Source organism: Echinops telfairi, unplaced genomic scaffold (genome assembly GCF_000313985.2).
Source record: "Echinops telfairi isolate 266 unplaced genomic scaffold, ASM31398v2 ScPeMD7_7;HRSCAF=31, whole genome shotgun sequence".
Classification (NCBI taxonomy): domain Eukaryota; kingdom Metazoa; phylum Chordata; class Mammalia; order Afrosoricida; family Tenrecidae; genus Echinops; species Echinops telfairi.
Window position 1 is genome coordinate 25,484,780 of NW_022103904.1, and position 12,504 is coordinate 25,497,283.

Consider the following 12,504-nt stretch of genomic DNA (forward strand, 5'->3'; position numbering starts at 1 on the left):
AAAATTACAATTTCAATGGATGAAAAGTACAGCAGATATCGCACATCTCAGTAACGCTGTAGTATTAAGAATGCAAAGAGCATAGAACTGGACGGAGCTGGGATTGTGCAGGGCTGGAAGGCTGACTGAGACAATACAATGAAAACAAGGTATTAGCAATGAAGTTGAAACACAGCTGAGAACCTAGATATAAACTGATACTGTGTAACCTGTCACCCCCCACCCCCACACACCCTGTTACTTTCCATTACTTGCCAACAGCTCTCAGCACTAACTGGATACCGTGCTTTGTTAGAGGGGACCAAGACCCAGAGACTTGAAAAAAACGGGGACAGGACTTCTCTCTCTTTTTTAAAAAATCATTTTATTGGGGGCTCATACAATTCTTATCACAATCCCTACATACATCCATTGTGTCAAGCACATATGTGGACTTCTCTTGTTCACACACATCCTGGAGGAGTCACTCCAACTGTCCTATCTTGGTAATGGTGACCCCCCACCCCAAATTTAATCCTTCTTAGACTTTCTGGGAACTAAGCCTTCACTTCCTGAGCAAACTCAAATTACTCACTGCCATCGAGTTGATGCCAACTCGTAGTCAGTCTATACAGGGTAAACTGTCCCTGTGGCTTTCTGAGATTATAAATTTTTACAGGAGTAGAAAGCTCCTCTCTCTCCCTTAAGAGAAGCTCGTAGTTTCGAACCGCTGACCTTGCAGTTAGGAGCACAACTTGTAACCACTACTCCACCAGGTGCCACGCTCCCTGAGAAAAAAAGGAAGTGTCGCTCTCTCTCCTGTTACCCATGCATTCAATGGCACCAAGGGTGTGACCAGTCTCACCTACCACCTGCAAATTATAGTCCCAAAGATTACAAAATTCACAGGAGGGGTGGTGGCCGCAAGTGGCTACTAGTGCTCTGTGGTTCCCTTAGCTCATAGGTACAAACTTATTTGGTCTATTGCCCCTTGTTTAGGGCAGAAAAAAAAATTGCTCAGTGCTCCCTGCTGATTAAAAACTGTAGCCTATAATCCAGGATAAAGTAGGTATCTGCATTTGCAGCCCCCTTGGGCCATTCCAGACCCTCAGGGGGCAGTACTGTCCACTTTGGGACACATGGCCTTAGATCATCAGAGGCGTGTGATCCCATCCTTTCTCTTGCAGAGCCAGTTGCTAGTGGGTCAGAAACACTTAACCGCTGTGCACCAGAGACTCCTTTTCAATTGGAGTTTAAACTCAAAAACCAAACCAAACCCACAGCCATCAAGTCGATTGCAACTCAGAGTGAGAGGCCAGAGCTGCCCATTTCAGGGTTCTAAGACTTTACATCAGGGTTGGTGTACGTTAGGCCTGCAAATCATTTGGCATGGCTGGCATTGCCAAAAGCAGCCACAGGTAGGGCTTGACATTCTCTAAATCTAGGAGCGTTCCTAATAGCAACATAAAGTTACATTCAGTAGACCATAACAAAAACAAACTTTGAGGGACAAGGAAGGAACATCCACTACGGGATGGACAGGACACATGAGTACATGATAGAGCAGACGTGTGTGTCTTCTCAGTTGCCCTCGGCCCGTCTACCAGTGCTGCGTGACTCAGAGGCTAGTCAATGCCAGGCGGGCTGGGAGTGCACACATTGTGAAAGTGTTAGCACACTGTGGCGGAAACTACGACAATCTTGTGATGAGGAGACGAAATGTGATGAGATGATCCCTTCAGACCCTGAAGACCTTGCCTTCGATGAGTGATGGTGTTGACTTCTTTGTTCCAATCCGATCTTCTGTGCAACACACACACGGTCCACAATCCTCACAGAAACTGAATCTTGGATGAAGGTTAAGGAAATTCCCCAAACCAAACCAAACTCACTGCTATCAAGTGGATTCCAACTCACGGGCACGCTACAGAACAGGGTAGAACACCCTTGGTTTCCAAGACTGTAACTCTAAGACTTGTCTTTCTCCCTCGGAGCGGCTGACGCTTACGACAGCAACGCACACTGGATAGGATTAAAACTTAAGTGGTGTAACATCCTCCAAAATGGTGACAATAAAGAAAACTTGACACAACGTGTTGATCTTTCCATGAGAAAGAGACAACTGTTGTTGTTTGTTGAGGTCAAGGGCAAAGCAGTGTGCCTAGTGTTGGCAGTAATGAAAAAAGCCAATCTGGAACACCGTTACAACTCACAACATGCTAACCCCAAAGAACTGGGCGGCCACAGCGTCTGGATCTAACAGCAATGCTCTTCAGAATCACAACAGCCGCTTTCATTGGGCTTCGTTGTGCCAGAGACATTATTCAGACGAGATGCGGTGGGCGTGCCGACTGCAAAGAAGCTGATGCCTCGTGTGGAGGTAGGGCTCCTGAGAGTGCCTGCTGGCTGCTGCGGAGTTGTCAGCACCCGACAACGTAAAATTAATTGTCTCAAAGTATTAGCTTCTCTCAGAAAACCGTCTCTGACTGGATTACTAACTGAGCACAAGATACTGAAAAATCACTGAAGGATGCTGTAGGAGATTTCCAATTTTCCTCTCGTGTTTGTGACAAGACAAACTGCAGAGTCTGACACTCAAGAGGAACTGCTGTCACTGGCAGCCAGGCATGGCAATACAAGAGGTGAGGGCTTGTTTGAGAGACTTGTTCTATCAATGAAAAAATTTGAGCTAACATTTGAAAAGCTAAGTAGCCTTACTTCCGATGGAGTTCCAGCCATGGTTGGCTCACAAAAAGGGTTAATTGGATTTGTCAAGAAAGAAATGAATCATCTCGGTCTTGATCCAACTGATTAATTACATGCCAAGAAAGTCTCTGTGCTCAGTCACAGTAGCTCAGTAATGTAATGTCAACAGTACTGTCTTACGTAAATTTTGTCAAAAGCAGAGGACTGAACAGCCACCAGTTGATGGCGTTACTGAATGATCTTGACTATCACTGCGAAGTGGTGGCTGAATCGCAGGAACTGCTCATGAGGGTTGTGAACCTCGAGCAGTCCGTGAGATGCGGGAACCCAGTGAGAGCAAGTGGCTGTGTGACTGAGTGTTCACGGTGGACATTCCCTACTGCCTCTCAGAGCACAATGTCAAGCTGCAGGGCCCCAACCAGCTGCTCCGCTCCCTGCTATCACCCCTGAAATCGTGTAAAGCTGTACTGAGCCAGCTCAAAAGGAACAGCATGGTGCATTTCTCCACGCAGGAAGGACAAAAAGCCTTCTACAATGCTTGAATATGCTGGTGAATGTGTGAGAGTGAGAGTAATGAGGCATTTAATTAAAGATTCAGGACATGAAAATTAAATGGAATTGAGCATCCTTGCTACACCGTTCAACGTGGAACCAGTGGATATGCTTGCTAACCTACGAGATAAAAATCACTTAGCTGTAAAGCAATGATAAGCTATGATAAGCTGAGAGTTAGGTACAACCTCCCACTGCTTGAGTTCTATAAACATTACATAAGCAGTGATGAAGTTCTCACTTCGAGGAGACATGCATTGAAACATGCATCTGTGTTGGGACAACTTAACTGTTGCAAGCCATTCAAAACTTAACATCGCAAAGAGCTGATTGTACTCCAAATGGCCCCAGTCAATAGTGTAAGGACACAAACCCTGGAACACAGTTTCAAGTAGCAACATCAACACCAGCTAACATCACAGGCCTCACCAAAGAGAAGCCGTTCCAGTCATGACATGAAGGGTGAGTTAGTTAAACGTTTGACCATTATGACCCACGAATACATTATAAATATCCAAATGGCTCTTGGAAGAAAAAAAGTCTTAATGGGAACAGACTCATTTTTCAGCCACGGAGTGGTTGGGGGGTTTGAACTGCTGTCCTCGTTCGTGGTTAGCGGTTCAGTGAGTAGCCCCCTATGCCACCATGGCTCCTTTCATAGTTTAGAAACTGGTAAGTCAAGGGCAGGGGGCAGTTGCTTCTTTTGCTGGCACCGGCACTCTGTACATTCACTTCCCTTCTCCTCCTCCTCGCTTTCTCTCCTTCCCTCAACACAAAGCTCCTCTTTCTGCTTCACCTTCTCATCCCTCTTTCTTCCTCTTCCTTTCCCCATCTCCCTCTTGCCTCCTCTCTCTTGTCCTCACCCTCCCTTCCTCATAAGAATTCTGGAAGGGATCTTGCACCACTGTGGCTGACCCATAGGCAGTCAGCCTTCGGCAGGAAGTCAGGAAGTAGCTCTGCCTCGGCAGCCTCCCACCAGCAACGCAGCACGGCAACACACACGAGCCCTTTGTGTGTGTACCTCATGAGCCAAGTGAACAGTACTGAATATCGTGTCCAAAGGAACTTCCCTATGTGGCCTTCTACTACAGTGGAATGTCTACAGATAACATGATGTGATGTCTGGGATTTGCCTCAAAATAACCCAGGGCAGGAGAAAGATAGCTGGGAGGCATAGGTTACGTGAGCAACACAAGGGGGTTTTGTACCTTCGCCACGTGTGTACACTGAAACACAATAGGGGTCACTGGGCCCAATTAAATAAATAAGATAAGAAAAGAATCACTTCTGGCCAAACTCTCAGCCCCTGAAGGCCAGCTCAGGTCAGAATAGACATCATACCTTAAGCGAGGTTCTCAAAACAAGGACGTGGTAAGCATTGCTGGGGGTGCAGAGCTGCGGAGGGAGGAGAAACTTCTACCCAGGCACATGGTCTAGTTTCCACACGCCACCTAAGGAAAGGGGGAAAATCTTTAAATGGATCTGAAGGTAAATGTTAAACTAAGGAAAGAGAGTTAAGAAGCCATCATTATCCAAGCCCCAGTTAGACCCTGAGGCGGGGCAGGGGCGGGGGAGGGCTCTAAACTTAAATTCAAAGTAGGCCTCAACTGTCGCCAAAAACAAAACTTCCCCAACCCTCTGCCTTCCCTCTCCTCCCCCACCCCCGCCCCCCATCCTAGTGCAGTGATTCCGAGCACAGACTACCTGCAGATCCCATTACTACTACGTATTAGCCATGGAGCCTTGGGTATGGGGTTCCCCTTCTACGTCTCCCTATAATCGAAAACAGGCCTATTACAACCAACCAAGCCCACTGCCACTGAGTCGATCTGGACTCAGAGTGACCCTGCAGGACAGGGTGGAACTGCCCCTGTGGGTTTGGTTTCTGAGTTTACGTCTTTATAGGCACAGAAAGCCTCATCTTCCTCTCATGGAGCAACCAGTGGGTTCCAACCGTGAACCTTGTGGTTAGCAGCTCAATGCATAATTCATGATGCCACGAGAGATCCTCGGACTGTTATAAAATAACTAAAACAGGCAGTCACTGGATTATGAATGAGATCTGTCCTTAAGTGTCTTTAAATCTAATCTGGAAGTAAAGCAGACAGGCACATTGGGTTTTATTTAACCGTACTTTGGGGTAAGAAAAGACTCGAAGCTTTTCAATGGCTCATAAGCTACATGTGCAGCAAGTGCGGGTGACTGTGAGAATGAATTTGTTGTGAGGGCAAATAAACATAGTAAAGGGCAAGTACGACCTGTCCATGAGTTGAACGCTCATAACCTGGAGACTTTCTGTATTTGGAAAGCTCTTACAAGAGGACCTGGTACATAGCAAATACATTTTATGCCATTAACTTCCCGGGTCAGAAACCTCGGCGGATTGCCAAATTGCTAACTGTCAGGCTGGCTAGAAGCACACAGGGTAGACAGAGGGTCCAGGTAAGGGGAACCCCCACTCCCACCACCACAGCTCATCCTCAGGGGCTCGGGGGCCTGCTGGGATTGAGGAGCAGAGGACCAGGGGAAAGCCGCAAGCTGGGGAAGAGGCAGGGAAAGGACAGACCCCGAACAAGTGTTAAAAATGCGAAAAGCTCACAGACACGATCCTCACTGCAGCTGGAGCCTGAGGAATAGTGACCGGCTAGATGCACCTACAAATGCTGGGGTTAAAAAGCCTTCTCCCTGGGAGTTCCAAAGCGCCCCGTTCTCCTGATGATCCTGCACTTCCTCACTTGACTTCATTTAGGTCTTCACTCTGACCACCAGCATTCCTCGGGACTCCGAAACAGAGGGGAAGACAATCTGAATGGACACAGGGAAAGGAAGGTTCCGCACTACCTTTCCCAGCTCATTTCCAAGCCCCATTAACCCAATTCTACAGAAAGGAGATAGCAGATGGTAGAAAAAAAAATGAAAAGTTTTTTCCTTTCTCTCTTATTGGACCTCCACAGTTCAAAACAAACTACCAATTGGGGGCAAAAATCAAGGGCTGGGGGCAGGCGGGGGTCAATGGTAAGTAAGCTCTGAGGTACACCAGTGCATGTACCTGTTTATTTATTCTAGGTCGGCCTCAGTGCATCCAGACCCTGGGTTGTTATTTTGGGGACTGGGCCCCATGCCAGTAACAGCCTGGTAGCAGAGACGGGATAAGAAACTCTCCCATCAAGCTTCACTGTCCGATGTCAGCTGCCTCCTCCAAGTCCCTCGACCGCCACACTCATGCTTCTGTTTGTATTTACACAGAGCTCTCTGGAAACCCAAATCCCCCCTCACAAGGAACTTGCCAAGGAGTGGCAGTGGAGCCAGGGCTAGCATGCCTCCCAAGGCCAGGCAGCCCTTCCACTCAGGAACTCTGGGCCGGGAGGCCAGATTTCTCTCCTCACAACACCCTCACCTTCCCAAGGTGCTACTGTAAGTGGCACCAATTTTCTTTCAATTTAGTGTTGAATCCTTGAATGAATGTACCCTTGCCATAATTATGGCATACCCTTGCAGTGGTTCTCAACTTCCGAATGCTGCGACCCCAACCATAATAATATTTTCATTGCTACCGCATAGCTGTAATTTTGCTACTGTTATGAATCGGGCGACCCCCAGGGGGGTTGTGACCCACAAGTTGAGAACCGCTGCCCTAGAGTGTTATAAGACCAAGATTAGACACCATTGCTCTAGATTAGAGGCTCCTCCACACCAGCAGGAAGAAGGAATGTCAGAGCGGCAGAGCCTCTGGACGACCAGAACATGTCGCCCTCTAGCTCTTACCAAGGACCTGAGAGCCAGAAGGGTGATAGGACCAAAGGCGATAAAGTACATCCTCCAAGAAGAGCTTCTGATCCTCATGGAAAATCACTGTGATTCTTTCTAGCAAGGCCATCAGAGCTTACAGCTCCAGTTCAACTCTCTCAATCGAGTACCAGGTATCAGATGCATTTAATCATCATGAGATGAGTTAACAATCATCTCAATGCTGGATGCACACCAGAAACACCTAAGGGTTTTTAAAACCACCTATGCCCAAGTTTACCAAGGGGTGGGGGGAACCTCTTTGCCATCAAGTGGATTCCATAGAGATCTCCTGGCATAGACCATGAGGTCAGCAGTTGGAACCCACTGGCTGCTCCAAGGGAGAAAGATGAGGCTGTCTGCTCCCATAGAGTTACAATCTCGGGACCCACAGGGACAGGTCTAACCTGTCCTGTAGGGTCACCATGAGTCGGCATCAGAGCAGCTGGCCTGGGAAAGGTCTGATTCAGTGCCCAGGCTTAGCAGAGTCACTGCAGAGTCCAGCTGCCTCAACCACCGATAGGCCAGCAGCCCTTCCAGAAGGAACATCCAATTCCCTTAGACCTCGGCACAGTTGCCATGGCATTCCAAATCCCATTCGTAGATAAAGTTCAAGTCCTAACCAGGACTTAACAAGCCGGGAAAATCTGTGCCAGTCTACCCTCCCCTTCTCTATGAGCCCACCTACTGTGGTTCTCTTCTCCGCCCCTGCCCCCCCACTCCTGTTCCCACCACTTTGGTTTCCTGGCTGTGGTACCCTTCTCTCAACCCCAACGGCACTTCCCTTGGGTATCCCCGTGGCCTCCTCACCTTCCTCGGGTCATGACTCAAAAAAAAAAGTCAGTGTGACTTCTTTGAACTCTTGCACATAAATAGAAAATCTGTCTCCCACAGAAACCCCTACCCTCCAGCACTGCTGTATTGTTCACCATAATTGTGTCACCATCTCTCATTCTTTGTAGTTTTACTTGCTCATTTACTGCTGGCCAAGCATTGGATGGTTAACTGCAAGGTTGGAGGTTCAAACCCAGCCATCACTGCTGGGGAGAATGACTAGGCTGCCTGCTCTCGTAAAGACTGATAGCCTCAGAAACCCAACGGAGCAGTTCTGCTCAGTCTACAGCAGGGTTCTCAAACTTTTTAAACAGGGGGCCAGTTCACTGTCCCTCAGACTTGCTGAAGGGCCAGACTATAATTTAAAGAAAAACTATGAACAAATTCCTATGCACACTGCACATCTTATTGAAGTAAAAAAACAAACGAGGCAAAAACACCCGGTGGGCCGGATAAATGTCCTCTGTGGGCCACATGTGGCCCGCGGGCCGTAGTTTGAGGACGCCTGGTCTATAGCAATGGTTCTCAAACTGGGGGTCGAACGACCCTTTCACAGGGGTCACCCGATTCACAACAGTAGCAAAATTACAGTGATGAAGGAGCAACAAAAACAATTTTATGGTTGGGGGTCACTACAATATGAGGAACAGTATTAAAGGGTGGTGGCATTAGGAAAGTTGAGAACCACTGGTCTAGATAGAGGGTCGGTATGAGTGGAGATCTACTCAATGGCAGTGGGTCTGGCTTGGGTTTTCATTGTCTATCGAAGGAATCCCGGTAGCACAATGCTGCTAACTGAGGGTCAGTGGTTGGAAAAGAGAGGCCTCGGATCTGTTCCCCTAAAGACAGCAACCCACAGGCATTCTGTCCTGTCCTGTCCTAACAGAGTCAACAGCACAACACTCCAATACTGTTTATCAATGAATACATGGTAGAATGAGCTCCATGAGGGTTAAGATCTGTGGTCCGTTTGCCCCTAATACACCCCAGTACCTAGGAGAGTACCTGGGTGCAGAGTAGCCACTCCCGGATTTGTTCTGGAGATTAATGACTAAATGCAAAATGCCCATCCCAAAACATGTCGTACCACAAGATCAGAAAGCAGCAGCTGATTATACCCAAATCACTTCTCCGCTAATCTCATCTTGGCAGAAGCTTTATTTCCAAAGCAGGCTAGAAGCCTAATGAAACAGAAACCATTTAGAAATCACTGTTTCCAGTCCATTAATCCAACCCAAATGTGTCTATGAGTCAAAGACATGCATTCTTTGAAATAAATAGAACTGGGAAGAGAGAAAATGAAGTTGAGCAGGTGAGTGAATGAAGTTGGCTCCCGCCCTGGTGGGGCTGCCAGTGTGGGCCCCCAGAGCACTGGAAGGTACAGCCAGGAGTACAGCCAGGAACCGGTGCCCCCATTTCCAGGTCCGATCCATGAGATGTAGGCCAGTGCAGGATATTTCCCACCTGCTTTCCCCCAGACCCATCAACCTGGTAAGCCTCACCAACAGCAAGAGGAGGCACCTTCCCTTCCTCATTGCCTACTGATACCCCACCTACTTCCAAAAATCAACCGGCGCCACTTTACCCTCCATGAAGTAGTGGGCTGCACAGCAGTGGAGGAGCAAGCAGCCTGCCATTATCAAGCCCTCTACTAACCTGCTAACCCCTACCCTGCCACCTCTCTCCTCCCCACTCCAGTCATCTCCCGAAGACCAGGCTTTCCAAAGCATCACTTTTATCAGCTACACAGTGAACAAAACTTAAGATGGTATCCCTCATTTTTGCCTCCTCTCGCTTTTATGTACTTAATTTTTGGTTTGGTTTTTGCCCAGCTCCCTCTTCTTGGGAGCTTGACTAAGTTGTTGAATACGAAAGGGATGATCTGATCTGTACACCTTCACCTTAGTCACAATAAACCGTTTTAAAAAAACAAAAATTAAAAATTCACTGCCATTAAGTAGGTGCCGACTCATAGTGAGCTTATACCATAGGACGGAGTACACTGTCTCTGTGGGTTTCCAAGACTCTAACTATTTATGGGAATAGAAATCTCCCTCTCTTTCTCCCAAGGAGCAGCTAATAGTTTCAAACTGCCGACCATGCAGATTGCTGCCCAATGCATAACCAGTATGCCACAAGGGTGTAAACAGCAAGCAAATTTAAAATTGTTTCCTATGGCCTCGTATACCAGGTCTAACCCCTGTGCTAGATTTTCAAGGACCTCCACAATCCGGGTCTATTAATTTTATACGTCAGCCCCAAAGCACCAAACCACTGCCTTCCCCCACTACCACCTTTAACACCACCACCAGTAAGCAAGGGGATTGTAGAGCTGAAGGCCACTAGACACAGCTCCAACCGAACTTTCCGCTCCCCTTGCAGCCACAGCAGCCTCCTGTTCCTCCAGCCCAGCTCCTAGCCACACTGCCCTTCCCACCCCATGGCCACCACACGACCCCAACACACATGCACTCACTGAGCACCTACTGTGTGCCAGCCTTATTCAATCATAGTGGATACTACAGTGACCAGAAGAGAAGTCCCTGCCCACACAGAGCTGGTAATACACTGGAAGGAGAGAGAGACAAAGAAGCAAGCCTGTAATAGGTCAGCCTTTCTCAACTGGAGTTCCTTATCTGAAATCAGAAAGATCAATATTCTCAATTAAGGAGCAATTCATGTGACTACATGCAAGAAGAGGTTGCAGGTGGAGGAAAGAACAAGTGGCGAGGCCTTGAAGCAGGAGAGAGCTCGGTGAGATCAAGGAGCACAGGTCAGGGGCAAAGGGAGAAGGAGCGGGCCGGTCCCTCTCAGGAGACAGGCCACAGGAGGGTTTGGGGTAGAGAAACGGTAGTGTCTGACAGATATCTCAGCTGTCTAGCATTAGTTAGCGAGACATGAGGGTGTTATTTTCCTCTAGAACAGTGGTTCTCAACCTGTGGGTTGCGACCCCTTTGGGGGTCGCACGACTCTTTCACAGGGGTCACCCCATTCATAACAGTAGCAAAATTACAGTTATGAAGTAGCAGCAATGAAAATAATTTTATGGTTGGGGGGGGGTACCACAACAGGAGGAACTGCATTAAAGGGTCGCAGCATTAGGAAGGTTGAGAACCACTGCTCTAGAATGTTCAGTTTTCTAAACTGAGTGCATGTGAAAACACTCTTCCCAACCCTTTAGGACCCAGATCAAATTCCATGTCTGCCTCAAAGTCCCCAGCAGCAGCCCAAGCTCACATTGTACCTCGTGTCCCAGAAGCAGGCTCAGCCAGGGTGCCCCAGGGTGGGCAATGAGGTGACGGGGCGGCAGCTGATGGGGACAGAAGCTGCTCTTGCAGCCCTGCCTTCTCTTCTGCCGCACAGCTACCTCCCTTCCTTCCTCCCTCCCTTCCTTCCTTCCCACCATCTGGATCCCAAGTGTCTACCTGGGTCCCAGTCTTCCTCGCAGTTGACTTAATTAATTCCTGTTAATTAAAGCTACTGTTTGGTGATGAATTGCTAAGACTATGACCTCTCCCAGAAGGTGGCTGCATTTTAAAAGGGGAGTCTAAGTTGGAAATGCAAAAGCCCTCAAGAGTCAAAGGAGTGGGGCCACACATAACAGTGAGATGACAGGCACCACGGTTCCTGTTTGGGGGGTGCGGTGGGGGGTTGGCTAGCAGGCCCTTACGAAAGCAATATCAAGGGGCAGCAAGTGAAGCCATGAAAGATGAGATACATTGTTGCCACTACCTCCCTCCTCCCATGTGGCCATTCAATCCAGTGTGGGCACCAGGGAATGTCCCCAAGGAAATCCCAGCCATCTCAGAGGGGTGACCTGTGTGAGAGTAACTGCCACCCTGAGAAAATAAAGCCCCCTCAGGACACTGCTGGCCTGGAAGCAAATTGTTCTCTAATTGCTTTCAGTGGGGGAGCTCCCAGAGGGCAAAGTTCACATCAAGCACCAGGGAACATGGAGCTCAGGACTAGGCTCGAAGAGAGCCTTTCCTAAGTATATTATTGATCAATGAGAGTCCAGCGTCAGAAAAGCTCCACAGGATTTTAAAGACAAGTAAATATTCTAATTAAGACTAACGGTAGTATTAATCACACATCTAACATTTTTAAGGGCCTGAAGGTTTATAGCCATAATGAAGTATTATGACGTGCGGCAATTTTTACAGCCCAGCCAGTGTGGTGAGTGGATATAACAAGGCAAAGGGCAGAAGAGCCAGCCCTTCCCCGCATCAGTCCGAGCCCTGGCGGAGCAAAGCCCCAAAGCATGGGTGACTGCTCTTCAGCTCCGGTTCTCACACGCCGAAGCTCGGCCACTGAGGCCTTTTCAGGCCTGGAATGGCCAAGAGGGCTCCCAGGTACAACAAACATCATCCCGCAAGGCCTCTCCCTCTGGCCTGGCTCTGGCCTTCAGCTTGCTAATGGAATGACTTCAACTTCAGGGATGGAATTGGCAGAGAAGTGTAGAATGCTGTAAACTGCAGCACCCCAGGGAATCAAAGAAAAGCCAGGGCCCACCCACTGGCTCTCGGTCAGCTCCAGCGTGAGTACAGGGCTCTTATGCCAAAACTGGAGGTGGAGAAGGAGTCCTAATGCCACCACAGGATTGGCTGAGCTCCTAAAGGACAGCCCTGGAACACAGACAGGACGGGC

At 48.4% G+C, this 12,504-nt stretch overlaps 1 protein-coding gene across 2 annotated transcripts in view; it reads right to left on the reverse strand.

Annotated features, from left to right (window-relative positions):
• The window catches only part of ZNF592 (zinc finger protein 592), a 42,235-nt gene extending 37,553 nt beyond the window's left edge, over positions 1-4,682 (reverse strand). For both annotated transcript variants that reach the window (XM_004708208.4, XM_045286322.1), the window contains exon 1: positions 4,579-4,682. The gene's annotated coding sequence lies outside the window, so the exon portion shown is untranslated. The remainder of the gene's footprint in view (positions 1-4,578) is intronic.
• Between the last annotated feature and the right edge of the window lie 7,822 nt (positions 4,683-12,504).